We start from the raw sequence: 26585 nt of genomic DNA, 5'->3' as shown, positions 1-26585 counted from the left end.
AATACTTAGATCGGTATAGTTCAGTTCTCTTATCACCACCTCTCCACGGTCTTAGGCACTTCCAGAGGAGTAAACGTTGTGTGTTATAAACAGTACCTGTACAATAGCGGATGCTTATACAAACATGACGTCCCAAACGTCTCAAAGTTCGTGATTATCTCCAATTGCAATCTGTGCAGGGAACTCCGTGCTGCCACACATACACGCTCTCACCTGCTCTCCTTAGATTGTGTCATCCGGCTGTTCCACTCCGGCTTAGAAGCGCTGCTATTAATGCTTCCCCCGACACCGGATACCTTTTTCAAAATATCTTCACTTGCGCAAGTCTTGAATCGGTTAGTATTTTTATACAGCGTTCAGGAAAAACGTGATCTCTGCACTTCAGTACTAGGTACGCAGAGTCCGTATGTATCGAGTTGATCCAGCCACTTATATTTTTAGAAGAGTATACAGTCACCTTCTATGCGTTTTACCCCTAAGGTTTGGGACTTTTTCAAGATACTGTGTACTGTTACTATGTTCTTTAAATCCCCCAAGGCTGTCTTGGATTCGTCACTTTCAGATTTACTTCCTCTCTTACTCTGGAAGTTATTAAAAGGTGGGATCCTCATGTTCCTTTGTATACAGGTAAGTATCTAACCTGTGAAAAATCAAATGCTGCTGTTCCAGATTAAATGCAGAGGTAAAAGGAGCTTGCCATTACGAAATGCTATTTTAAGCCAAGGTTAAAAGGAGCTTTAACATTCAAATGATAATTTTTATAAAACTCATGTCTTATCAATCAAAAATCAAATCTAAATAACACTGAATTCCCTAAATCTCATTGTGTTTAACCAAAAAAAAAAATAAAAAAAAAAATTCTTTAAAAATCTTTTAAAAACGGCGGGGGATTTAAACCTGCGATCCCTAGGCCAAAGGGCTAAGGTGTTACCTCCATGCCATTAAAGCTAATAACAGTCCCTTCTCTGCATATGGATAACTATAGAATATTAAGACACAGTGAAACTGATAGTCAAACTAGAAGGGATTTTTATGACCATATCTTGAAACCTAACCAAACTTATAAATTCAATGATTTAACAATAAAAGGTCTATAATTGACACTAATATAAGGTATTAAAAAAATTAATTCCCTTTTTTGGGGGTGGGAGGATCAAACCCAGGGTAAAATGGACTGAGGAGCTGAAATAATACCATTAAGCCATAAAGGCTTGTGATATTCAATGAGCCTCTCTCTATATATGTGTCTAACATCCCGTCTGTACAATCTCACTTTGATCTCTTCTTAATAGTCAAGGGACTCTATAAGGCCTATCTACTCATCCTATAACTCGATGTTTAATATTTCTTTAATATATAGCTTCTCTAAATCAAATTATAAAAAGATAATAAATTATTAATATATTATTAATATAAACTATGTGGATTTGACTCCCTTAGTTACCATTTTCTATAATTCTCTTTAGGTTAGGAAGGGGCTAATATCCAGCTCTGAGTTTAAACCATTTGGGTACAAGGTGTTGAAGTTATAAATGATTTCTGCTTCCTTCCTGAGGAAGGAATTGCCCCCCCTCTAATTGCCTTTTACTTTGCACAAGCCCCAAAATTTGAGGTCCTTTGTGTTATTTTTGTGAATGTCCCTAAAGTGCTGGTACAAATGTGTTTCTAGATTACCTTTTTCAATATGCCAGAGGTGCTCACGTATTCTATCTCGGAGCATTCTCCCCTATATAGATTAGACCACATGAGCACTGTAGCATATACACAACTCCTTTACTACTACACCTTAAGGTGTCTCTAATCTTATAATCAACGTTTATTCCAGGGATACTTATATTTTTTCTTTTTGGTGCTGTGTTTGCAAGATTTGCATGTAATACAGGGGTGGAAACCACTCACTTCCTTGCCCCATAGATCTCTATCTTTAATTGTTGGATGTATTCTCCCTCTTTTAAACTTGCTTGGCGCTAACATTGATTTTACATTTTTTGCCCTTTTAAATACCATTCTGGGATAAGGTGGTAGTTTATCCCCTACTACAGGGTCATTCTTAATTATGTGTCAATGCTTTCTTAATACTTTTCTTATCTTATTATGATCGTCGTTATACTCGGTCACAAAGGGTATATCAAATTCATCTTTAGTTTGAGTGTCTTTTGTTTTATAGGTTAACAGTGAGTCCCTGTCAGTTTCTCTTGCTCTTATTACTGCATTTTTTACGATCTCCTCTTTGTATCCTCTTTCTTCAAATTTCCCCTCTAATTGTTTTATCTGTTTCTCAAAGTCACTGATCTCCGTGCAGTTTTTTCTGATTCTAAGGCACTGTCCTACTGGTATGTTGTTCTTCCACTTTGAAAAGTGAAAGCTAGAAGCATGAATGTAATTATTAGAGTCTGTTAGTTTTAAATGGGTCCTAGTGACCAGTTGTTCATTCTCCACTCTAATATCCAGGTCCAAAAATGTTATAGTTTCTTTACTTATCTGGTAGGTGAAGGTAAGACCCCTATCATTATTATTCATGGTATCAAACATATTTTTTAGATCTCTCCCTTTCCAAACGATAATGATATCATCAATATACCTTTTAAACAGCATGAGATTCGCACCGAGCTTGGCATATTGAAGAAATCTAGTCTCCCAGTCCCCCATAAAGAGGTTAGCATAGCTCTGTGCGAATCTCGTGCCCATTGCTGTTCCTTCTACTTGGAGATAGTATTTACTATCGAAAGAGAAATAGTTATGTTCTAGGATGAAGCATATGGCTTCTAATAAGAACTCTCTCTGTTCCTTTCGTATACCTTCATCTTTCTGTAGGAATCCTTCAACTGTTTCTATCCCCAGATTATGGTTTATGTTGGTGTATAGAGACACCGCATCACAAGTGGCCAACAAATAATCATTTTCCCATTTCATATCTTTAAGGAGTCTCAATATACTAGTTGAATCTTTCAAATATGTCTCCAATTTGACTACATACTTCTGCAAAAATTTGTCAACATACTCCGACAAATTTGCCATGATGGACCCAATCCCTGAGACTATTGGTCTACCGGGGGGATTTACTAAGCTTTTATGCACTTTCGGTAAATAATAAAATATAGGTATTATTGGGAACTGTGGTTTAATATATATATATATATTCCTTCTCCGTTAAGATTCCCTCATCTCTTCCTTTAATCATTATCCTATTCAATTTATCCCGATATTTCTTTGTTGGGTCTAATGTCAGCTTTTTGTACGTTTTCCTGTCATTTAATAGCCTTTCTGCCTCTTCCTTATACTTGTCACTATCTAGTATGACCACTCCTCCCTTATCTGCCACTTTGATGGTGATCGCTTCATTACTTTGGAGTTCTTTCAATATCCCTCTTGTTTTCTTAGTTACATTTTTCTTGGTAGGCTTCCCTGAGCTGTCCAACTTTCTTAGATCTGCTAAGACCATTTTCTCAAATGTTTCGAGATTGCTTCCCTTATCATTACTTGGGTAGAATTTTGACCTTGTTTTTAGGGATGTATGCTCATATTTATCTTCCTTCCTTGTACTATTGTCATTAGTAATAAATCTTTCAAGGGGATTCTTTAGGAAAAACCTTTTCAGGGTCAGATTTCTCACAAATTTCCTCACATTTATGTGAGTTTCAAACTTGTTCATTAGTTTCGAAGGAGCGAAAGAAAGTCCTAGCTTCAGGACTCTTTCCTCTTCTTTACTTAACTCCTTCCTACTCAGGTTAAAAATTCCCTTACTATCCATTTCTACCTCTGTCTTTTTGCCTCCATTCTTTCTCCTTCCTCCTCTGACTCCTCTATTGGTCTTTTTCCTGTTCTTGGTGTGTTTATTTCTAACCTTTGATTTCTCACATTTCTCAGTGATGGTCCTTCTTTTTGAGGGCGTTGGCCTAAAAAAGCCAGCTCTTCATTAGTTAATTGAGTTTGTTCCTCATTGTTCATGCTCAGGTGTCTAAATTTATTGTGTGTGGGGATTGTCCACTGACTCTGTTCTCCCTTACTTTCCTCTCTCCTATTTGATCGATAATGCCTTTCTTGATGTACACCATCTCTCTCATCCCTTCTATGTTGTTCATCATATCTGTAATTATTTTTATTCTGATGTCTATTCCAACCATAATATTCTCTTCTACCATATTGGTAATACCCTCTTGCTTGATTATATCCTCTATTTTGGTTTGAATCCCTATTATATCTCACATACTGGTTAAAACCTTGGTTGAAACCTCTTCCTTGGTTATAACCTTTGTCTTGTTAGAAATAGCCTCTATTTCTATTCTTATTATCATAATAATTGCCTTGGTTACTATCAAATTCTCCACTCTTTGATTTTTTGGGTTGGCTTCCCATGTACCTTATTCCTTCCTGTCTGTAAGTCTTAACTTTCCCTTGTGTTGACCTCTGAATCTTCCATCTGAGTGTTTGATGACTCTCTCACATCCCTCTCAAACTTCTTACATTTCGTTGTCACTAATTCTTTTTTGACACTTTCCAATCTCTCTATTACTACCTTCTGTTTCTCCTTTAATAAATGGTCCTCTTTTACAGTATCTAATTTCTCTTTTATCACTAAAATTTCATTATTGATTCATTCCAAGATCTCATTCCTCGATTTCTTAATAATTTTAATCAATCCTTTTGAGGCCCCTATCAAGACCTCATCCCATTCATTTTGTAGAGCTTCACTTAACTCAAAGGTGCATTTTTTCTTAAATTTTAAGCCTCTGGGTATAATATCCTGTTTTAAGTATCGATCAAGAAAGATTAATTCCATCTTTTGTCTAATTTCCTTATTTAGGGCCTTCTCCAATTCTCCTACCCATTTTATAATGTCAACCTGATCTACATTCTCATCTGGTCTTTGAAATTCCTTTCTGGACAAGTCTGAAAACAATGTATCTCTATAGGAGAAAATATGCTGCTATCACTTTTTGGAAGAGAAGAAAATTACTTTTACCAAATTGTTTTATAGTGAAGGGCTGGACTTTCCCCCACTTCCAATCTTATTATACTGTACTACCTCCTTCCTAGGTAGTCATATAACAAAGGAGTATACAGTTACATTTTTTAGATGGCGCTGTAATGAGCTGTGGGTTTATAAATATAGTTTTATGGGAAATCTTATGTATATTCAATTATGTTATCGCAATCTCGCCTTAATTCTATCCCTTTAGTTCAATTCTTATAATCAATTCTTAAGTAAAGAATAGGAAAGAGTCCTGAAGCTAGGACTTTCTTTCGCTCCTTCGAAACCAATGAACAAGTTTGAAACTCACATAAATGTGAGGACATTTGTGAGAAATCTGACCCTGAAAAGGTTTTTTCTAAAGAATCCCCTTGAAAGATTTATTACTAATGACAATAGTACAAGGAAGGAAGATAAATATGAGCATACATCCCTAAAAACAAGGTCAAAATTCTACCCAAGTAATGATAAGGGAAGCAATCTCAAAACATTTGAGAAAATGGTCTTAGCAGATCTAAGAAAGTTGGACAGCTCAGGGAAGCCTACCAAGAAACATTTAACTAAGAAAGAAAGAGGGATATTGAAAGAACTCCAAAGTAATGAAGCAATCACCATCAAAATGGCAGATAAGGGAGGAGGAGTGTAGATACTAGATAGTGACAAGTATAATTAAGAGGCAGAAAGGCTATTAAATGACAGGAAAAAGTACAAAAAGCTGACATTAGACCCAACAAAGAAATATCTGGATAAGTTGAATAGGATATTGATAAAAGGAAGAGATGAGGGAATCTTAACGGAGAAGGAATATATATATATATTAAACCACAGTTCCCAATAATACCTATATTTTATTATTTAGCGAAAGTACATAAAAGCTTAGTAAATCCTTCCGGTAGACCAATAGTCTCAGGGATTGGGTCCATCATGGCAAATTTGTCGGAGTATGTTGACAAATTGTTGCAGAAGTATGTAGTCAAATTGGAGACATATTTGAAAGCTTCGACTAGTATATTGAGACTCCTTAAAGCTATGAAATGGGAAAATGATTATTTGCTGGCCACTTGTGATGTGGTGTCTCTATACACCAACATAAACCATAATCTGGGGATAGAAGCAGTTGAAGGATTCCTACAGAAAGATGAAGGTATACAAAAGGAACAGAGAGAGTTCTTATTAGAAGCCATATGCTTCATCCTAGAACATAACTATTTCTCTTTCGATAGTAAATACTATCTCCAAGTAGAAGGAACAGCAATGGGCACGAGATTCGCACAGAGCTATGCTAATCTCTTTATGGGGGACTGGGAGACTAGATTTCTTCAATATGCCGAGCTTGGTGCAAATCTTGTGCTGTTTAAATGGTATATTGATGATATCATTATCGTTTGGAAAGGGAGTGAAGGAGATCTAAAAAATATGTTTGATACCATGAATAATAATGATAGGGGTCTTACCTTCACCTACCAGATTAGTAAAGAAACTATAACATTTTTGGATCTGGATATTAGAGTGGAGAATGAACAACTGGTCACTAGGACCCATTTCAAACCAACAGACTCTAATAATTACATTCATGCTTCTAGCTGTCACTTTTCAAAGTGGAAGAACAACATACCGGTAGGACAGTGCCTTAGAATCAGAAAAAACTGCACAGAGATCAGTGACTTTGAGAAAGAGATAAAACAATTAGAGGGGAAATTTGAGGAAAGAGGATACAAAGAGGAGATTATAAAAAATGCAGTAATAAGAGCAAGAGAAACTGACTCACCTATAAAACAAAAGACACTCAAACTAAAGATGAATTTGATATACCCTTTGTGACCGAGTATAACGATGATCATAATAATATAAGAAAAGTATTACGAAAGCATTGGCACATAATTATGAACGACCCTGTAGTAGGGGATAAACTACCACCTTATCCCAGAATGGTATTTAAAAGGGCAAAAAAAATTAAAATCAATGTTAGCGCCAAGCGAGTTTAAAAGAGGGAGAATACATCCAACAATTAAAGATAGAGATCTATGGGGCTATGGGGTTCGAATCCCCTGCAGTTTTTAAAAGAAAAAATTATCATTTGAATGTTAAAGCTCCTTTTAACCTTGGCTTAAAATAACATTTCGTAATGGCAAGCTCCTTTTACCTCTGCATTTAATCTGGAACAGCAGCATTCGATTTTTCACAGGTTAGATACTTACCTGCATACAAAGGAACATGAGGATCCCACCTTTTAATAACTTCCAGAGTGAGAGAGGAAGTAAATCTGAAAGTGACGAATCCAAGACAGCCTTGGGGGATTTAAAGAACATAGTAACAGTATACAGTATCTTGAAAAAGCCCCAAACCTTAGGGCGGAAACACGTAGAAGGTGACTGTATACTCTTCTAAAAATATAAGTGGCTGGATCAACTCGATACATACAGACTCTGCGTACCTAGTACGGAAGTGCAGAGATCATGTTTTTCCTGAACGCTGTATAAAGATACTAACCGATTCAAGACTTGCGCAAGTGAAGATATTTTGAAAAAGGTATCCGGTGTATGGGGAAGCATTAATAGCAGCGCTTCTAAGCCGGAGTGGAACAGCCCGATGACACAATCTAAGGAGAGCAGATGAGAGCGTGTATGTGTGACAGCACGGAGTTCCCTGCACAGATTGCAATTGGAGATAATCACGAACTTTGAGACGTTTGGGACGTCATGTTTGTATAAGCATCCGCTATTGTACAGGTACTGTTTATAACACACAACGTTTACTCCTCTGGAAGTGCCTAAGACTGTGGAGAGGTGGTGATAAGAGAACTGAACTATGCCGATCTAAGTATTGCTGACAACCTCACTATCGTTAACAGCTGTTATTATTAGAACTTCAGCACAGCAGATATCTACGGGGATTCTTCCAAGACTGTGCAATATATCATTGTTAATTTGCTAAATGAAAGCTCTGATCATTTGATCAAGTATAGGAGTTTTTGCCAAGGTTTGAAGTACTAGTATATAGGAGATTGAGAAAGCAGCATTACACTGTATCTATTTCGATAATTTAAACTTTGCTTTTTTATAGATGGTTTTAATCTGTTCAGAATTTTGATATAATATTTACTGGAGACAGTTGTTTATAAGACATTGAATGGTGAATGGATGTTTTGGGCCAATTGAATGAATGGTTGTTTTAATAACGTATGCGTATCAGAGAGATTTGTTTAATAAAACAAAAATATTTGCACAAAACTTTTTCTGAATCTAGAATATTCATTCATAAAGGTAATTGATTATAAGAATTGATCTAAAGAGATAGAATTAAGGCGAGATTGCGATAAAATAATTTCATATACATAAGATTTCACATAGAACTATATTTATAAACCCACAGCTCATTACAGCGCCATCTAAAATTTTTAACTATATACTCCTTTGATATATGACTACCTAGGAAGGAGGTAGTATAATTAGATTGGCAAGTGGGGGAAAGTCCAGCGCTTCACTTCAAAGCAATTTTGTAAAAGGATCCATGGAGAACCCTGCAACGGAGATAACATAAGCTAGGAAGGTTACTTGAGTCTGATGGAACTCACATTTCTCGAGTTTACAAAACAGGCCGTTCTCACGTAGTCTCTGAAGAACCTGTGTAACATCAGAACGATGCAAGTGTGGGTAAGTGTATGAGTATGTCGTCTAAGTACACCACAACACACTGTTGCAACATATCTCGTAGGACAACATTAATAAATTCCTGAAAAACAGCAGGAGCATTACATAGGCCAAAGGGCATTACAAGATACTCATAATGCCCGTTCCTGGTGTTAAATGCTGTTTTCCATTCGTGGCCCTCCTTAATCCTAACGAGATTGTACGCTCCTCTCAAATCAAGTTTAGTAAAGACCGTAGCTCTCTTGAGGCGGTCAAAGAGTTCTGTAATAAGCGGAATAGGGTAAGCATTCTTAATGGTAAGATGATTAAGACCCCTATAATCGATACATGGACTCGCCACCCTTTTTCTTCACAAAGAAGAAGCCAGCCCTTGCAGGAGAGCAGGATTTGCGAACAGAGCATCGGCAACATACTCCTCCATAGCACAATTCTCTGCAACAGACAGAGGGTACACCCGGCCCCGAGGAGGAATGGCTCCAGGTTGCAAGTCTATGGCACAATCGTAAGACCGGTGAGGAGGCAACGTACCGGCACGCACCTTGTCAAACATGTCTAGGAACTCTCGGTACTCCTCTGGCAATTGAGAAACCGAAGAAGTGCACAAGACTTTAACTGGTTTCCGAACACAAGTGGAAATACATTGCGGGGACCATGACAAAATTTCGGACCTGCGCCAGTCAAGACTGGGATTGTGCTTTTGGAGCCAGGGATAACCCAGAACAACCGGAAAATGCAGAGAGTTTATCACCTGGAACTGGCGGCTTTCAAAATGGAGAGCCTCAATAGCCATGGACAACGGAGCAGTTTCATGAGTAACGAGTGCGGGCTGAAGGGGCCTGCCATCAATGGCCTGAATAGCAAACGGAACGGACCGAGGCAAAACAGGAATGGAGTGCTTTGATACAAAAGCACTGTCAATGAAATAGCCCGCAGCACTGGAGTCAACAAGAGCCTGGGTGACTATGGAGGAGTCCACCCAGGAAAGGACAACCGTAACCAAAGGTTTCTCTTTAAGCAGTTCCGGGGACGAGGATAAACCACCCAAGGTCTGCCCCTGACAGGACCTTAGGTGTGAGCGTTTCCCGGCCGTGTAGGACAAGACTTCAAAAGGTGTCCCTGTAACCCACAATAGAGGGAGAGCCCCTCCCTCCTCCTAAAGGCCCTCTCCGCCACAGAGAGACGCGTGAATCCCAGCTGCATCGGCTCAGCAGTACCTGATGACTCGGGAACAGGAGGCATGGGAGGAGAGGGAGGCATGGGTGGGAACGAACACGTAGGAGACAAAGGAACAGGAGGCTTCCGCAAGCGCTCCTTGAAAGAGGGCCTCTCTCTGAGCCTGATGTCAATTAGGATAAAAAAGACACCAATGCCTCGAGATCCTCTGGTAAATCTCTGGCAGCAACTTCGTCTTTAATTGCATCAGAGAGCCCATTAAAGAAGGCGGCAACAAGGGCTTCATTGTTCCTACCTACCTCTGCGGCAAGCATACGGAACTCAATAGCATACTGAGCAACAGATCTTGTACCTTGCTGAATGGACATGAGTCATTTAGCAGCAGAGGAGGAGCGAGCCGGAACATCAAATACCCTTTGAAAGGAGGCCACAAATTCACGGTAATTTGAAATCGCAGGTTTATTAGTCTCCCACAAGGGATTAGCCCAGGCAAGAGCTGTGTCAGAGAGTAACGAGATGAGAAATCCCACCTTAGCTCTGTCAGAGGGAAACGCCTGAGGTAACATCTCAAAGTAAATGCCTACCTGGTTCAAAAACCCTCTGCACTGAATAGGATCGCCTCCATATCGCTGAGGTAGAGGTGCAGAACTAGACATGCTCCTGGTAGGCATAGGTGCAGCAGCGGAAACAGGAGCAGCCATAACTTGCGGGACACTTTAGTCCAAATGTGCAGTGCGAGTCAGCAGGGTTTGCAGGGCTAGTGTAAATTGATCCAAGCGGTGATCCTGTACATCCATCCTGGAAATGATGGCAGGTAAAGGTGGATTATTAGCACCATCAGGATTTATGGCCTTTGCGTAATGTCAGGGTGAGTCGAGAAGTGCAAAAATAATCACACCTTTATTAATACCAAAAAATAATAAAAAGTCCACAAGTCAAATAATAAGCCAGGAATCAAAACCAGAGCTGGTAGTCAGACGAGCCAAGTCAAGAGCCAAAGCGAATAGTCAGACGAGCCGGAATAAGGAACAAGGAAAACAGCAGAGTCAGGAACAAGCCAGGGACCATGACCCAGGAAGGACGTCAGGCAGCCAGGTAATACACAGGAACTCTCACAAACAGGTCTGAGACAACGCAAAGGCAAAGCATACTAAACAGAGGCCCTTTAAATAATAAGTGATGACATCACAATTCTGAGACTGCATCCTGTCTCACATGGATGATGCACACCAGTCTGGCCATAAAAGTGCAGGAATTGAGCAGCATCCCCCACAATGCACCATAGTCAGGAAGAGAGGTGAGTAAAATGGCTGCCAGCAGCACATGCCAAACACAACAGGGAAAAAACCCTGACAATAATTCTAACTCCCTTAGAGAATGCGTCAGGGACGAAATGCAGAAATATATGGAAGAATTTAGACAAAGGACCCCTGTTGGGTCAGAAATAGATTTCCCAAATAGACAGTCACCTCATGATGTAAATTTAGGGAGCTGCTGTAACTCAACTGATAAGGGGGAGGGAAACTTTAATAGAGAGTCAGAGGGCGGAGCTAGATACCCAAATAGCCCATGTAACAATAATATACGTAGTGAAAATAGGGAACACTACAACCCCAAAATAAGGCTTCTAGAGAACCCCAAAATAAGTCTAATAAAGTATATGACTCCCATAAAATAATTACTTTCCTAAAGGATGCAGTACCTATATTCTCCAACAAGGGAACAAACTCTGTAATTGATCACTTAGAGGCCTTTGAAAATGCTTTAGCCATAATGAATGTTACAAGTGAGCAATTAAAAATTAAATTTCTGCCCTGGGTATTTGAAGGTAAACATCACAAATTGTTTGCTTCACTAAAGCAGAGCTTTCCAAACTTTTCATGTTGGTGACACACTTTTTAGACCTAAATCATTTCGCGACACAGTAATTAATTTAGTTGTACTATCAAAAAGGAGGTTAAACTAACTTGTTTTAAGAGATACAGACACATACATAAATTATATAATAATTAAATGTATTTACAAGTAACAGTATGTATGTGCAAGAATTAAAAAAAAAAAGTTTAATAACACCAATAGCTACTTACTATTTTAATGGGGTGTATGAGGTTGATGGGATGAACACAATTTCTGAATATTTGGTAGAATGTTAGATAAAAACACTCGCATTTCATCATCAAGCATTTTTAAGCTTCCACTTCCTATCCATGTATCAAGAGCAGGAGCAGCAATGCACTACCGGGAGCTAGCTGCAATAAAACCCCACTGTGACTTCTGACTTAAGCTCAGCGTTTAAGCTGCCACCCTCAGAGCTCCGTGAGTCTGATTGACTACTGTCTGTGCTGCAAACACACTGCTGTCCCACTCACTGACTACACATGCAGTCATGAGCCAATTAAGGAGACTTCACGTGCAGTCAGGAGCCAATGTCCCGCCAAAGCCGCCAATGGGAATAGTTTCAGTTCCCACTGAGCTGCGCCAATTGGTTAAGATGATCGGTGACCCACTAGTTATCAATCACGTGTCAACCATGTAATATGCGTAGCAGGCAGGCGGAAAGTCAGAAACACAAAAAAATAAAAATTTAAAAAAATTTGTGCTGAAGCAGGGACACACCTACACACTGCTGCCGACACACTAGTGTGTCCCGACACACAGTTTGGAAAGCACTGCACTAAAGGATATGAATTTTCATTCCTGGAGTGAAACAAAACGACAGTGCAGAAAAGAATTCGGGCAACATCGCACTAAAACTGCAGCGAAAATAGCTGTATATGGTTTAAAATGTAGTGCAAATCAGAGCCCCATAGACTTCCTTTCCGTACTGAAAAATGCGTACAGTATGGCTGAAGATAATCCCATATTTGAATGCTCAGAATTTGTGAATTTATTTTTTGAAGCACTGCCCACACCCATCAAAATTAATTTAGCTAGAGATTTTGATGAGAACTGCTCATTGAAATGGCTGATCAAAGAGAGTACAAAGTTATACTCTATTCAGCAGTCCAGTGAACAGGGGGTTAGAAGGGAATCAAAATTGTGGCAGAAACTAGGGTGTCACCTAGCCCCCTCAATTTGAAGTCTAAAAAGAAAACCTACGCGGAGGTGGCCAGACAAAACAGGCCATTTCCACAGAGGTTTAGCTCTACCCCTTCCCCAACACGGGCTGAGGTGCAGAGAGACTATAACCAAAGTGGGGGACATACTCAGGTAAATAATTACTCCCAAAGAGAATACCCACAAAATAATTGGTACCCACGCAAGGGTAGATACAATAAGTGGCGAAGATATTCTCAGGGTAACCAGACACCCCAAGTAAATAATGCTCCCCAAAATACTAATGCTGAACAAGCTGAACCCCAGGGGCAACCACGCCAGGATAGAAAAAGCGGCCCTGATTCTGAGGAGAACCAATGGTCCAGGAATCATTATTATGGGGCATCAAGAGATAGGCCCAGGGGTAGAGGTAACTTGTATGATCAAGTAGATCAGCTTTATACCCAGTTAAATCGGTTGAGCGAACAATTCGCTAATATGAGTCAACCTTTTACGGCTCAGCAACCGAACAATACTTTTTTAGGGGTACAGCCAGTGGTCAGCAGTGGACCACAGGCACAGTCATAAATACTGCAGTATCACCTGAAAGGGAGGGGAGAGATATACAAAATGTAATGATAAATGTCAATAAAGGTACTAATAATATTCTCTCCCCACAGACCGGAAACGGACGATTTAGCTGTGATGATGAGCAACCTCGGCCAGAAAGCATTAACAAATACCTTCCTTTGCAGTGTTCTCTTAACCTTGTTTCCACAGATGCAGTACACAAGAACCCAGTCGGCCCTATTATAGAGGGGACCGGTACGTATGAAGTTTCCTCTGCATCAAATAACGCGATGGATTCAGGTAACACGTGGTGAAGCCAACAAGTGTGCAATCACGCCAATTTTATGTGTGAAATGATAGAAACTGCAGGGAGATATTATGTATTAGCTGAGCTGCAAGATTCAGTCTCCAACCCTATCATGGGATTAATTGATACTGGATCTCAGGCAACTATTCTATCACACAGGTACTACACAGAGCTAAATGAGCTAACACCCCACAAACCTAAAATAAAAGAATTTGATGGTTCACTAATAGGTATTGGGGGTGACTCTCTAAAAGTCTACTGTACTGCATGGTTAAAATTTAAAATGGGGAACAGGGTCATAAGACACCCTGTCATTATAGTGGATCTGCCAACTGATCGTTTATTTATTGGTAGTGATCTCCTGAAGCGATTAAGCACCATAATTGATTGCATAAATAATGTAATTTGGTCACAAGTTAAAAGGCCTATTAATTATGAGAAATCTGGTATATCTCACTCCCGACATAACAGTCACGTGGTGGAAGAGAAACCAGATGCTGTGGAGATTCATTTCAGGAATAACTCTGTACCTGAAATCACTATTTTACAAATAGATGATCAGACTCCTTTAAGTGGCTTTGATGGTAATACTCTGATGGTAAATTTCGCCTGGAAAGATAGCAAATATTTCCTTAGATGGCGATGTATTAACCATATCTCTCCACAAGGGGGATCATAGAATCCCTAAGGGGGGAGGCCACGCTCAATACCTCGCAGGGATTGAGAGAGTTAAAGAGGATCTATTTATCCCTATACAAGTGCATGACCTTGGTACAAAAAATATGCCAAATTGAGCTTAAAACAGGAAGCTAGCTATACAGAGAGTACAGAATTATTAGGCAAGTTGTATTTTTGAGGATTAATTTTATTATTGAACAACAACCATGTTCTCGATGAACCCAAAAAACTCATTAATATCAAAGCTGAATAGTTTTGGAAGTAGTTTTTAGTTTGTTTTTAGTTATAGCTATTTTAGGGGGATATCTGTGTGTGCAGGTGACTATTACTGTGCATAATTATTAGGCAACTTAACAAAAAACAAATATATACCCATTTCAATTATTTATTTTTACCAGTGAAACCAATATAACATCTCAACATTCACAAATATACATTTCTGACATTCAAAAACAAAACAAAAACAAATCAGTGACCAATATAGCCACCTTTCTTTGCAAGGACACTCAAAAGCCTGCCATCCATGGATTCTGTCAGTGTTTTGATCTGTTCACCATCAACATTGCGTGCAGCAGCAACCACAGCCTCCCAGACACTGTTCAGAGAGGTGTACTGTTTTCCCTCCTTGTAAATCTCACATTTGATGATGGACCACAGGTTCTCAATGGGGTTCAGATCAGGTGAACAAGGAGGCCATGTCATTAGATTTTCTTCTTTTATACCCTTTCTTGCCAGCCACGCTGTGGAGTACTTGGATGCGTGTGATGGAGCATTGTCCTGCATGAAAATCATGTTTTTCTTGAAGGATGCAGACTTCTTCCTGTACCACTGCTTGAAGAAGGTGTCTTCCAGAAACTGGCAGTAGGACTGGGAGTTGAGCTTGACTCCATCCTCAACCCGAAAAGGCCCCACAAGCTCATCTTTGATGATACCAGCCCAAACCAGTACTCCACCTCCACCTTGATGGCGTCTGAGTCGGACTGGAGCTCTCTGCCCTTTACCAATCCAGCCACGGGCCCATCAAGACTCACTCTCATTTCATCAGTCCATAAAACCTTAGAAAAATCAGTCTTGAGATATTTCTTGGCCCAGTCTTGACGTTTCAGCTTGTGTGTCTTGTTCAGTGGTGGTCGTCTTTCAGCCTTTCTTACCTTGGCCATGTCTCTGAGTATTGCACAACTTGTGCTTTTGGGCACTCCAGTGATGTTGCAGCTCTGAAATATGGCCAAACTGGTGGCAAGTGGCATCTTGGCAGCTGCACGCTTGACTTTTCTCAGTTCATGGGCAGTTATTTTGCGCCCTGGTTTTTCCACACGCTTCTTGCGACCCTGTTGACTATTTTGAATGAAACGCTTGATTGTTCGATGATCACGCTTCAGAAGCTTTGCAATTTTAAGAGTGCTACATCCCTCTGCAAGATATCTCACTATTTTTTACTTTTCTGAGCCTGTCAAGTCCTTCTTTTGACCCATTTTGCCAAAGGAAAGGAAGTTGCCTAATAATTATGCACACCTGATATAGGGTGTTGATGTCATTAGACCACACCCCTTCTCATTACAGAGATGCACATCACCTAATATGCTTAATTGGTAGTAGGCTTTCAAGCCTATACAGCTTGGAGTAAGAAAACATGCATAAAGAGGATGATGTGGTCAAAATACTCATTTGCCTAATAATTCTGCACTCCCTGTATAAGTGAAGGCTTGTTAGCACAGATAGCTGAACCTAAAGTGATTAAATATCTTTCTTCCCAAGACCACTGTGTCCACAGCGTGGATAACAGGTTTGAAAGCTATAACATCACAGCTAAGTGCTTATTATCTGTATCTTTAGGTAAAAAGTAAGTGAAGCACCTGTTTCTCTTGTAAGGTGTATCCAGTCCACGGATCATCCATTACTTGTGGGATATTCTCCTTCCCAACAGGAAGCTGCAAGAGGATCACCCACAGCAGAGCTGTCTATATAGCTCCTCCCCTAACTGCCACTACCAGTCATTCTCTTGCAGCTCTTGACACGATAGGAAGTAGCTAGAGAGATGTGGTAAATTTATGTAGTTTATCTTCAATCAAAAGTTTATTATTTTCAAATAGTACCGGAGTTGTACTATTTTAGCCTCAGGCAGAAAGTTGAAGAAGAGTCTGCCTGTGGTTTTTGATGATCTTAGCAGGTTGTAACTAAGATCCATTGCTGTTCTCACACATAACTGAAGAGATGAGGTAACTTCAGCTGGGGGAATGGCGTGCAGGGTCTCCTGCTATGAGGTATGTGCAGTTTAAATTTTTCTAGAGAAATGAATATGCTAGAAAATGCTGTTAATACCGGATTTATTTAAGGTAAGCCTGATTACAGTTTTTTAATAACGACTAGTATCATGCTTGATGTAAAAGGTAATATTCTTATTACTTTCTCACATTACTGAAAATAAAATAACATTTGCTAGAAGTGTTTAAACGTTTTTTTCTACATATTGGTGATAAAACTTTATTGGGGCCCAGTTTTTTCCACATGGCTGGCTAGATTTTGCCTAGGGATAGTTTTTTATGGCCCTCTCACTGTGAGTACAGGTTGGGAGGGGCCTAATTTCAGGCCTAAATCGTGCAGTAGTTTTTGCAGCTTGAGACTTCCAGCTTCCCTGAAGGAGTCCCCTGAACACTTAGGGCCTCTACAAAGGGTTTTTGTGCCTTCAAAAGTCATTGTATGTGCAGGTAGGGCCACAGCAGAGCTGTGGCAGTTTGTTGTGACTGTTAAAAAACGTTTATATGGTTTTTTTGATCCGGTTTTGAAACTAAGGGGTTAATCATACATTTGCAAGTGGGTGCAATGCTCTGTTAGTCTATTATACACACTGTAAATTTCGTAAGATTTACTGCTTTTTATCACTGTTTTTCATTTTCTGACAAAATTTGTTTCTCTTAAAGTCACAGTACCATTTTTATTTTTTGCTTGTTTACATTTATCAAAGTGTTTTCCAAGCTTGCTGGTCTCATTGCTAGTCTGTTTAAACATGTCTGACATAGAGGAAACTCCTTGTTCATTATGTTTAGAAGCCATTGTGGAACTCCCTCTTAGAATGTGTACCAAATGTACTGATTTTGCTTTAAGTTATAAAGATCATATTCTGTCTTTAAATGATTTATCACCAGAGGAAATTGACAAGGGGGAAGTTATGCTGACTAACTCGCCCCACGTGTCAGAACCTTTGACTCCCGCTCAAGGGACTCCCGCTCAAGTGGCGCCAAGTACATCTAGCACGCCCATGGCGTTTACTTTACAAGACATGGCGGCAGTTATGGATCATACCCTTATAGCGGTATTGTCCAAACTACCAGGGTTACAAGGAAAGCGAGACAGCTCTGGGACTAGAAAAAATACAGAGCTCTCTTACGCTTTTGTAGCTATGTCTGATATCCCCTCACAATATGCAGAAGCTGAGGCAGGAGAGCTTCTTTCTGTGGGTGATTTTTCTGACTCAGGGAAGATGCTTCAACCTGATTCTGATATGTCTACATTTAAATTTAAGCTTGAACACCTCCGCGTGTTGCTCAGGGAGGTTTTAGCTACTCTGGATGACTGTGACACCATTATAGTGGCAGAGAAATTGTGTAGATTGGATAAATACTATGCAGTGCCTGTTTACACTGATGTTTTTCCAATACCTAAAAGGTTTTCAGAAATTATTACTAAGGAATGGGATAGACCAGGTGTACCGTTCTCTCCCCCTCCTATTTTTAAGAAAATGTTTCCAATAGATGCCGCTACACGCAACTTATGGCAAACGGTCCCTAAGGTGGAGGGAGCAGTTTCTACCCTAGCTAAGTGTACAACTATTCCCGTCGAGGACAGTTGTGCTTTCCTAGATCCAATGGATAAAAAGTTAGAGGGTTACCTTAAGAAAATGTTTATTCAACAAGGTTTTATTCTCCAGCCTCTTGCATGCATTGCCCCGGTCACTGCTGCTGCGGCCTTCTGGTTTGAGTCTCTGGAAGAGGCCTTACAGGTAGAAACTCCATTGGATGATATACTTGACAAGCTTAAAGCACTTAAGCTAGCCAATTCATTTGTTTCTGACGCCGTTGTTCATTTAACAAAACTAATGGCTAAGAACTCAGGTTTTGCTATACAGGTGTGTAGGGCGCTATGGCTTAAATCCTGGTCAGCTTACGTTACTTCAAAGTCTAAGCTTCTCAACATTCCCTTCAAGGGGCAGACCCTATTCGGGCCTGGACTGAAGGAGATCATTTCTAATATTACTGGAGGAAAAGGTCATGCCCTTCCTCAGGATAGGTCTAATAAATTAAGGACCAAACAAACTAATTTTCGTGCCTTTCGAAACTTTAAGACGAGCGCGGCATCAACTCCCTCTAATGCAAAACAAGAGGGAAATTTTGCCCAGTCCAAGCCGGTCTGGAGACCTAACCAGGCCTGGAACAAAGGTTAGCAGGCCAAGAAACCTGCTTCCTCTAAGACAGCATGAAAGATCAGCCCCCGATCCGGTAACGGATATAGTAGGGGGCAGACTTTCTCTCTTTGCCCAGGCTTGGGCAAGAGATGTCCAGGATACCTGGGCATTGGAAATTGTGTCCCAGGGATATCTTCTGGACTTCAAAGCTTCTTCCCCAAAAGGAGGATTTCACCTCTCACAATTATCTGCAGACCAGATAAAGAGAGGCATTCTTACATTGTGTTCAAGACCTCCTAGTTATGGGAGTGATCCACCCAGTTCCAAAGGAGGAACAGGGGCAAGGCTTCTATTCAAATCTCTTTGTGGTTCCCAAGAAAGAGGGAACCTTCAGACCAATCTTAGATCTCAAGATCCTAAACAAATTTCTCAGGGTCCCATCTTTCAAGATGGAGACTATTCGAACGATCCTACCTATGATCCAGGAGGGTCAATACATGACTACTGTGGACTTAAAGGATGCTTATCTTTACATTCCGATACACAAAGATCATCATCGGTTTCTCAGGTTCGCCTTTCTAGACAGGCATTACCAGTTTGTGGCTCTTCCCTTTGGGTTAGCTACGGCTCCAAGAATCTTTATGAAGGTTCTGGGGTCACTTCTGGCGGTCCTAAGGCCGCGGGGCATAGCAGTAGCCCCTTACTTAGACGACATTCTGATACAGGCGTCGAATTTCAAAATTGCCAAGTCCCATACGGACATTGTTTTGGCATTCCTGAGGTCTCATGGGTGGAAAGTGAACGAAAAGAAGAGTTCTCTATCCCTCACAAGAGTTTCCTTCCTGGGAACTCTGATAGATTCTGTAGAAATGAGGATTTACCTGACAGAGGACAGGTTGTCAAAACTTCTAAATTCCTGCCGTGTTCTTTATTATACTTCTCGCCCTTCGGTGGCTCCGTGTATGGAAGTAATCGGCTTAATGGTAGCGGCAATGGACATAGTTCCGTTTGCCCGCCTACATCTCAGACCGCTGCAACTCTGCATGCTCAGTCAGTGGAATGGGGATTACACAGATTTGTCCCCTCTACTAAATCTGGATCAAGAGACCAGGGATTCTCTTCTCTGGTGGCTATCTCGGGTCCATCTGTCCAAAGGTATGACCTTCCGCAGGCCAGATTGGACAATAGTAACAACAGATACCAGCCTTCTGGGCTGGGGTGCAGTCTGGAACTCTCTGAAGGCTCAGGGGTCGTGGACTCAGGAGGAAGAACTCCTTCCAATAAACATTCTGGAACTAAGAGTGATATTCAATGCTCTTCAGGCTTAGCCTCAGCTAGCGGCAGTGAGGTTCATCAGATTTCAGTCGGACAACATCACGACTGTAGCTTACATCAACCATCAAGGGGGAACAAGGAGTTCCCTAGCGATGTTGGAGGTTTCAAAGATAATTCAATGGGCAGAGATTCACTCTTGCCATCTATCAGCTATCCATATCCCAGGAGTAGAGAACTGGGAGGCAGATTTTCTAAGTCGTCAGACTTTTCATCCGGGGGAGTGGGAGCTCCATCCGGAGGTGTTTGCACATTTGATTCAATGTTGGGGCAAACCAGAATTGGATCTCATGGCGTCTTGCCAGAACGCCAAGCTTCCTTGTTACGGATCCAGGTCCAGGGATCCCAACGCAGTGCTGATTGATGCTCTAGCAGCGCCTTGGTCCTTCAACCTGGCTTATGTGTTTCCACCATTTCCTCTGCTCCCTCGTCTGATTGCCAAGATCAAACAGGAGAGAGCATCTGTAATTTTGATAGCACCTGCGTGGCCACGCAGGACTTGGTATGCAGATCTGGTGGACATGTCATCCTTTCCACCATGGACTCTGTCTCTGAGGCAGGACCTTCTACTTCAGGGTCCTTTCAACCATCCAAATCTAATTTCTCTGCGGCTGACTGCTTGGAGAATGAACGCTTGATTTTATCAAAGCGTGGTTCCTCCGAGTCGGTCATTGATACCTTAATACAGGCGCAAAAGCCTGTCACCAGGAAAATCTATCATAAGATATGGTGTAAATATCTTCATTGGTGTGAATCCAAGGGTTATTCATGGAGTAAGGTCAGGATTCCTAGGATATTATCTTTTCTCCAAGAAGGATTGGAGAAGGGTTTGTCAGCTAGTTCCTTAAAAGGACAGATTTCTGCTCTGTCTATTCTTTTGCACAAACGTCTGGCTGAGGTTGCAGGCGTTTTGTCAGGCTTTAGTCAGAATCAAGCCTGTGTTTAAACCTGTTGCTCCGCCTTGGAGTTTAAATTTAGTTCTTAAGGTTCTTCAAGGGGTTCCATTTGAACCTTTGCATTCCATAGATATTAAGCTCTTATCCTGGAAGGTTCTGTTTTTAGTAGCTATCTCCTCGGCTCGAAGAGTTTTGGAATTATCTGCTTTACAATGTGATTCCCCTTATCTCATTTTTCATGCAGATAAGGTAGTGTTACGTACCAAACCTGGTTTTTTACCTAAGGTGGTATCTAATAAAAATATAAATCAGGAGATTGTTGTACCGTCACTGTGTCCTAATCCTTCTTCAAAGAAGGAACGTCTTTTACACAATCTTGACGTGGTTCATGCTTTAAAGTTTTATTTACAAGCTACTAAAGATTTTCGTCAAACATCTGCATTGTTTGATGTCTATTCTGGACAGAGGAGAGGCCAAAAGGCTTCGGCAACCTCTCTTTCTTTTGGCTAAGGAGTATAATACGCTTAGCTTATGAGCTGCTGGCCAGCAGCCTCCTGAAAGGATTACAGCTCATTCTACTAGAGCGGTAGCTTCCACATGGGTTTTTAAAATTTGATACTTTTGCTTCTTCGGAGGCTATTTTTGGGAGAAAGGTCTTGCAGGCAGTGGTGCCTTCCATTTAAGCGCCTGCCTTGTCCCTCCCTTCATCCGTGTCCTATAGCTTTGGTATTGGTATCCCACAAGTAATGGATGATCCGTGGACTGGATACACCTTACAAGAGAAAACATAATTTATGCTTACCTGATAAATTTATTTCTCTTGTGGTGTATCCAGTCCACGGCCCGCCCTGTCATTTTAAGGCAGGTGTTTTTTATTTTTAAACTACAGTCACCACTGCACCCTATAGTTTCTCCTTTCTCTTGCTTGTCTTCAGTTGAATGACTGATAGTGGCAGTTAGGGGAGGAGCTATATAGACAGCTCTGCTGAGGGTGATCCTCTTGCAGCTTCCTGTTGGGAAGGAGAATATCCCACAAGTAATGGATGATCCGTGGACTGGATACACCACAAGAGAAATAAATTTATCAGGTAAGCATAAATTATGTTTTTTAGTTTTAAATAGTCCCCATAACCAAATATACATTGGCAGTGATATCTTGCATAGATATGCCATACAAATAGATTTGATTAACTCTTGCCTCTGGAGCAGGTTAAAGGGGGACCCTGAAGTATTTCAGGATGAAAGTTCAGCCCTGAAATCAAACCAGTAATTGCCATATGGTGTGAATATGCAGGTGTCTAGCAATGTTATAATTCCTGCTGGGGCTGATAAATTTATTTTACCCTTACAGGTAAAGAGAGGTCAGAAATTAAAAACTTCTGAAACACTAATTTGCCTCTCCCATAGAATACAAAATCTAGGTGTCACAATGACCTATACTCCTATGGTAAATATTGGAACTATTCCCATACATGTTATTGTGCATAACATGACCCCACAGGATATAAACTTATCCAAGGGGACTACCATAGGATATGCGCTGGAATCAAGTTATTACACTTTTGGATTCCAGAATAATGTAATTGGGCTAATACCTGAAGGATACTTAACTGAAGAACAATTAATAGAACAATCCTTTGCCTCTATGGCAGAGGGTCTATTTACTATTCAGTTTATTTATCCCTTCAGCTCAGAGGAAGGCATCTGTAAAATTGAAGAAGCCTCTCTAGTATTTGATCAGCCGATCAAACAGCAAGATTACCCCAATACCCAGAGTCATGAGGGCAATGTAAATTATAATCAAGGGGATCTCACCTCTAGTTCGGAAGAAGCCTATGAAATAGGACAGCCTGAAATATTTCCAGGATTTCAGCAAATAGTCAAAGAGCAAATATCCTTAGCTAATAGCTGTTCCAGCGATGATGAACGCCAACTGCTGCGAGAACTCCTGATGGAGTAGAAGGATATTTTTGCTAGGGATTCTTATGACTGTGGTACTACAGACTTGCACATTGCAAAAATACAAACAGATCCCAATGCGCCACCTGTTTTTGTTAAACAATACAGACTTCCTTTAGCCTCATATGATTATCTTGCAGAAATCATAAGGAACTTGGAAGAAAGAGGTATTATCAGACAGGTGCACAGCTCTTATAATAATCCTATTCTAGGTGTTCTTAAGCCCAATGGACAATGGCGTTTGTGTGCTGACTTAAGATAGCTAAACAAACGAGTGTACATGTCTGGCTGGCCTGTGCCATATATTGACCAGTGCCTAGCGCAGATGCAGAGATCCAAAATATTCACTGCCATTGATTGTGCACAGGGATATTGGACCATAAAGGTACATGAAGAGGACCAGTATAAGCTGGCATTCTCATTCCAAAAGGTCCAGTATGCATTTCAGAGACTTCCTTTTGGATACATAAATTCTGGACATGAATTTGCTGTATTCATGCATAAGGCTATGCCTGATGCACTGGAAAGGGGGACCTTATCTTATGTTGATGATGTTTTAATCAAAAGCACAGACTTTGAAAAACACATTGCAGAGCTTAAACATGTCCACAGTCAACTTAAAAGGGCAGGTGTCAAATTATCCCTACAAAAAGCTCAATGGTGCCACACTCGTGTAAACTTCTTGGGACATGAAGTTCCTTCTGAAGGGCTAAATCCTCAGAAGAAAATGGTGGAAGCTATAGTAAATTCTAAAAACCCAACTAACTTAAAGGAATTGAGATCTATCCTGGGTTTGACAAATTATTCTCGCAAATTCATTGATAACTATGCAGAATTTGCTAAACCACTACTGCTTCTTCTAAAGAAGGATGTGAAATAGCTCTGGAGTGAGTCTCAAGAGACAGCCATCAGAGAACTGAAGAGAAAAACTCACTCAAGCACCTTGCTTAGCATACCCTGAAGGTGGTAAACCTTTCTTCTTAGAAACAGGTTACACAGATATAAGCATGAGTGCTGTTTGATACCAGAAGCATGAAAATTTAAGCAAAGTCATTGCTTATGCGAGCAAAGCTCTGTCCCCAGTAGAAATAAAATTTAGCGATTGCGAAAAAGCCCTCTTATCTACTGTATGGGCTCTACAAAATTTCCGCAGCTATATACAGGGCGAGAAAATTATTGTAGGAACGGCCCACCAGCCTTTGCTATATTTGCAAAGTGAGAGAATAAGAGATGGGAATTTGTCTAATAGCCACATAACAGCGTGGACTCTTTCCTTACAAGGCTGGCCCTTAGAAATTTGCTACAAGCAGAATTCAAAGAATCCAGTCACACAGGGGCTTGCTGAGCTCCACGACTGTACTGCTAAAGATCCTGGGGAAGAATTATTAGAAGATTATTTCCTGGAGGAACAATTGCTTTCCCCATATAAAATGTACAATGAGGACCATTGTAAAACATTACCTTGGGTATATGTTGATGGTTGTTCTTACCATGCCACTATTGATAATGAGCGCAGACTAGTCGCTGGCATTGGTATAACTTGGGCAAATAGATTCCCAAATATATCTGTAGGTTTCAACATTGAACCAAGATCCAGTCAAGTTGCAGAACTCACTGCTGTTCTAAAAACCATAGAACTGGCTACTGAACATGGTATTCATGAATTTATGATCATTACTGACTTAAATTATGTGCGTGACAGTTTTGTTGAATACCTGCCAACTTGGAAAAGAAATGGTATGCAGAAAAGTAACAATAAACCAGTCAAGCATGGCAAGTTGTTCTGCGAGATTGATAATCTGGTGGTATCCAATGATTTAACCATACACTGGAAAAAGACCAAGGGTCATTCCAGGGTTCTAGGTCCTGATAAGGAAGGAAATGATCTTGCGGATTCATTAGCCAAACAAGGAACCATAACTGGAGAACTCCTTAATATTGACCACTTAATGGGTGCAATTCAGGTAGAAGCCATTACCAGAAACCAGGCTAAACAACAGAGTGAGCCTAACCTGGTGCAATGGAGTCAGGATTCTCCTAGTGAGGACCTGATCACTAGTCAAAAAGAAGACCCCATTGTAGGCATATTTTATAAACACATAGAAGATCCTGAAAGCAACCCCATCTCAAAAGATGATTGTATTGGCAAAGAAGATCTTAGAATCTTAATAAAATCCAGATCACAATTCAAGTTACAGGATGGTTTGTTAATTACAACCTCCAAAACTGGCATCCAGCAATGGGTAGTACCCACCAAGTTGAGAGGTCTAATGCTTCAACATGCCCATGATGCTCCCACATCTGGTCATCGTGGTGCCAAACTCACATATGAAATATTGCGTGACTATGCTTTTTGGCCAAACATGTTGAAAGATGTTCAAACCTACTGTCAAGGTTGTTTAATCTGTCCACAGTTCCAACCCACTGCACCAACGCATAGAGCACCATTGCAGAAAAGGGGGATGGTAATGCCATGGTCAGATATACAAATTGATTTTATTGGTCCAGTAACTAGGTCATCACGAGGTAACAAATACATGTTAACAGTAAAATGCCTGTTCACTAAATGGGTAGAGTGCATCAGTGCACCTAACAATAGTGCTGAAACATGCGCAGCATTGCTCATCAACCACGTGATTTCCAGATTTGGTTTGCCCCAAAGAATCGAATCAGATCGGGGAACCCACTTCACTAGCGAAGTGATGACCAAAATGTGGATACTAAGGGTAAAAAGAAAGCTCCATATTGCTTATAGAGTGGTGGTGTAAAGCGTTACAACCAGTCCATTGTGAAAATCCTCAAAAAGTTTGTGAGTGAAACGGGTAAAGACTGGGATGTAAAATTACCTCTAGTCTTAAGGGCATTAAGAGCAACTCCAAGTAGTGCTACCAAGATGTCACCTTTTGAACTGATGACTGGTAGAAGATCGGTTCTACCTCAGCATCTGCTGTACCATACATCAGACCAAAACTTGATAAACGCTGCCAATACACATCAATATGTGGAGAACCTAAGAAAGCACCTGCAATATGCCTTTGCATTTGCTCAAAGGAACTTAGAGAAATCCGCAACTGCTACTAAAACCTATTATGATCTCAAAACATCCAAAAAGGAATATGAAATAAATGATAAAGTTTATCTTTATAACTTTGGCAGAGATAAGGTTAGGGAGAAGAAATTTCTTCCCTCATGGAAAGGTCCTTTTGTCAATACTGACAAAATATCGCCAGTGGCCTATAAAATAAGGATCCACAAAAATGAAAGTTTCATAGATAAATGGGTCCATATCAATCAGCTGCGAGCGTGCCATCCTAGGTCCCAACTACAAGTCATAGAGGGAGAATGAAGTGTCATACCCCCAAATGCACTAAAGAAATATTGTAGTTTAAAGATGCCTAACTGATGAGGATAAGGGCTCAAAAATGACGGACTCTCTCCATATAAGACTGTCTATGATGTGTACGGTCAACACACTCACCAAATACCACTGACTTTAAGCCAATTCAAATACATGTGTCCTGCATATATTTGAATTGGAAGGGGGATTTATGTCAAAGTATTTAAAATATTATTAGATGATATATACATGTATATTTATTATTATTTATAGATC

Source organism: Bombina bombina, chromosome 2 (assembly GCF_027579735.1).
Source record: "Bombina bombina isolate aBomBom1 chromosome 2, aBomBom1.pri, whole genome shotgun sequence".
Taxonomy (NCBI): domain Eukaryota; kingdom Metazoa; phylum Chordata; class Amphibia; order Anura; family Bombinatoridae; genus Bombina; species Bombina bombina.
Note: the sequence above shows the minus strand (reverse complement) of the source record.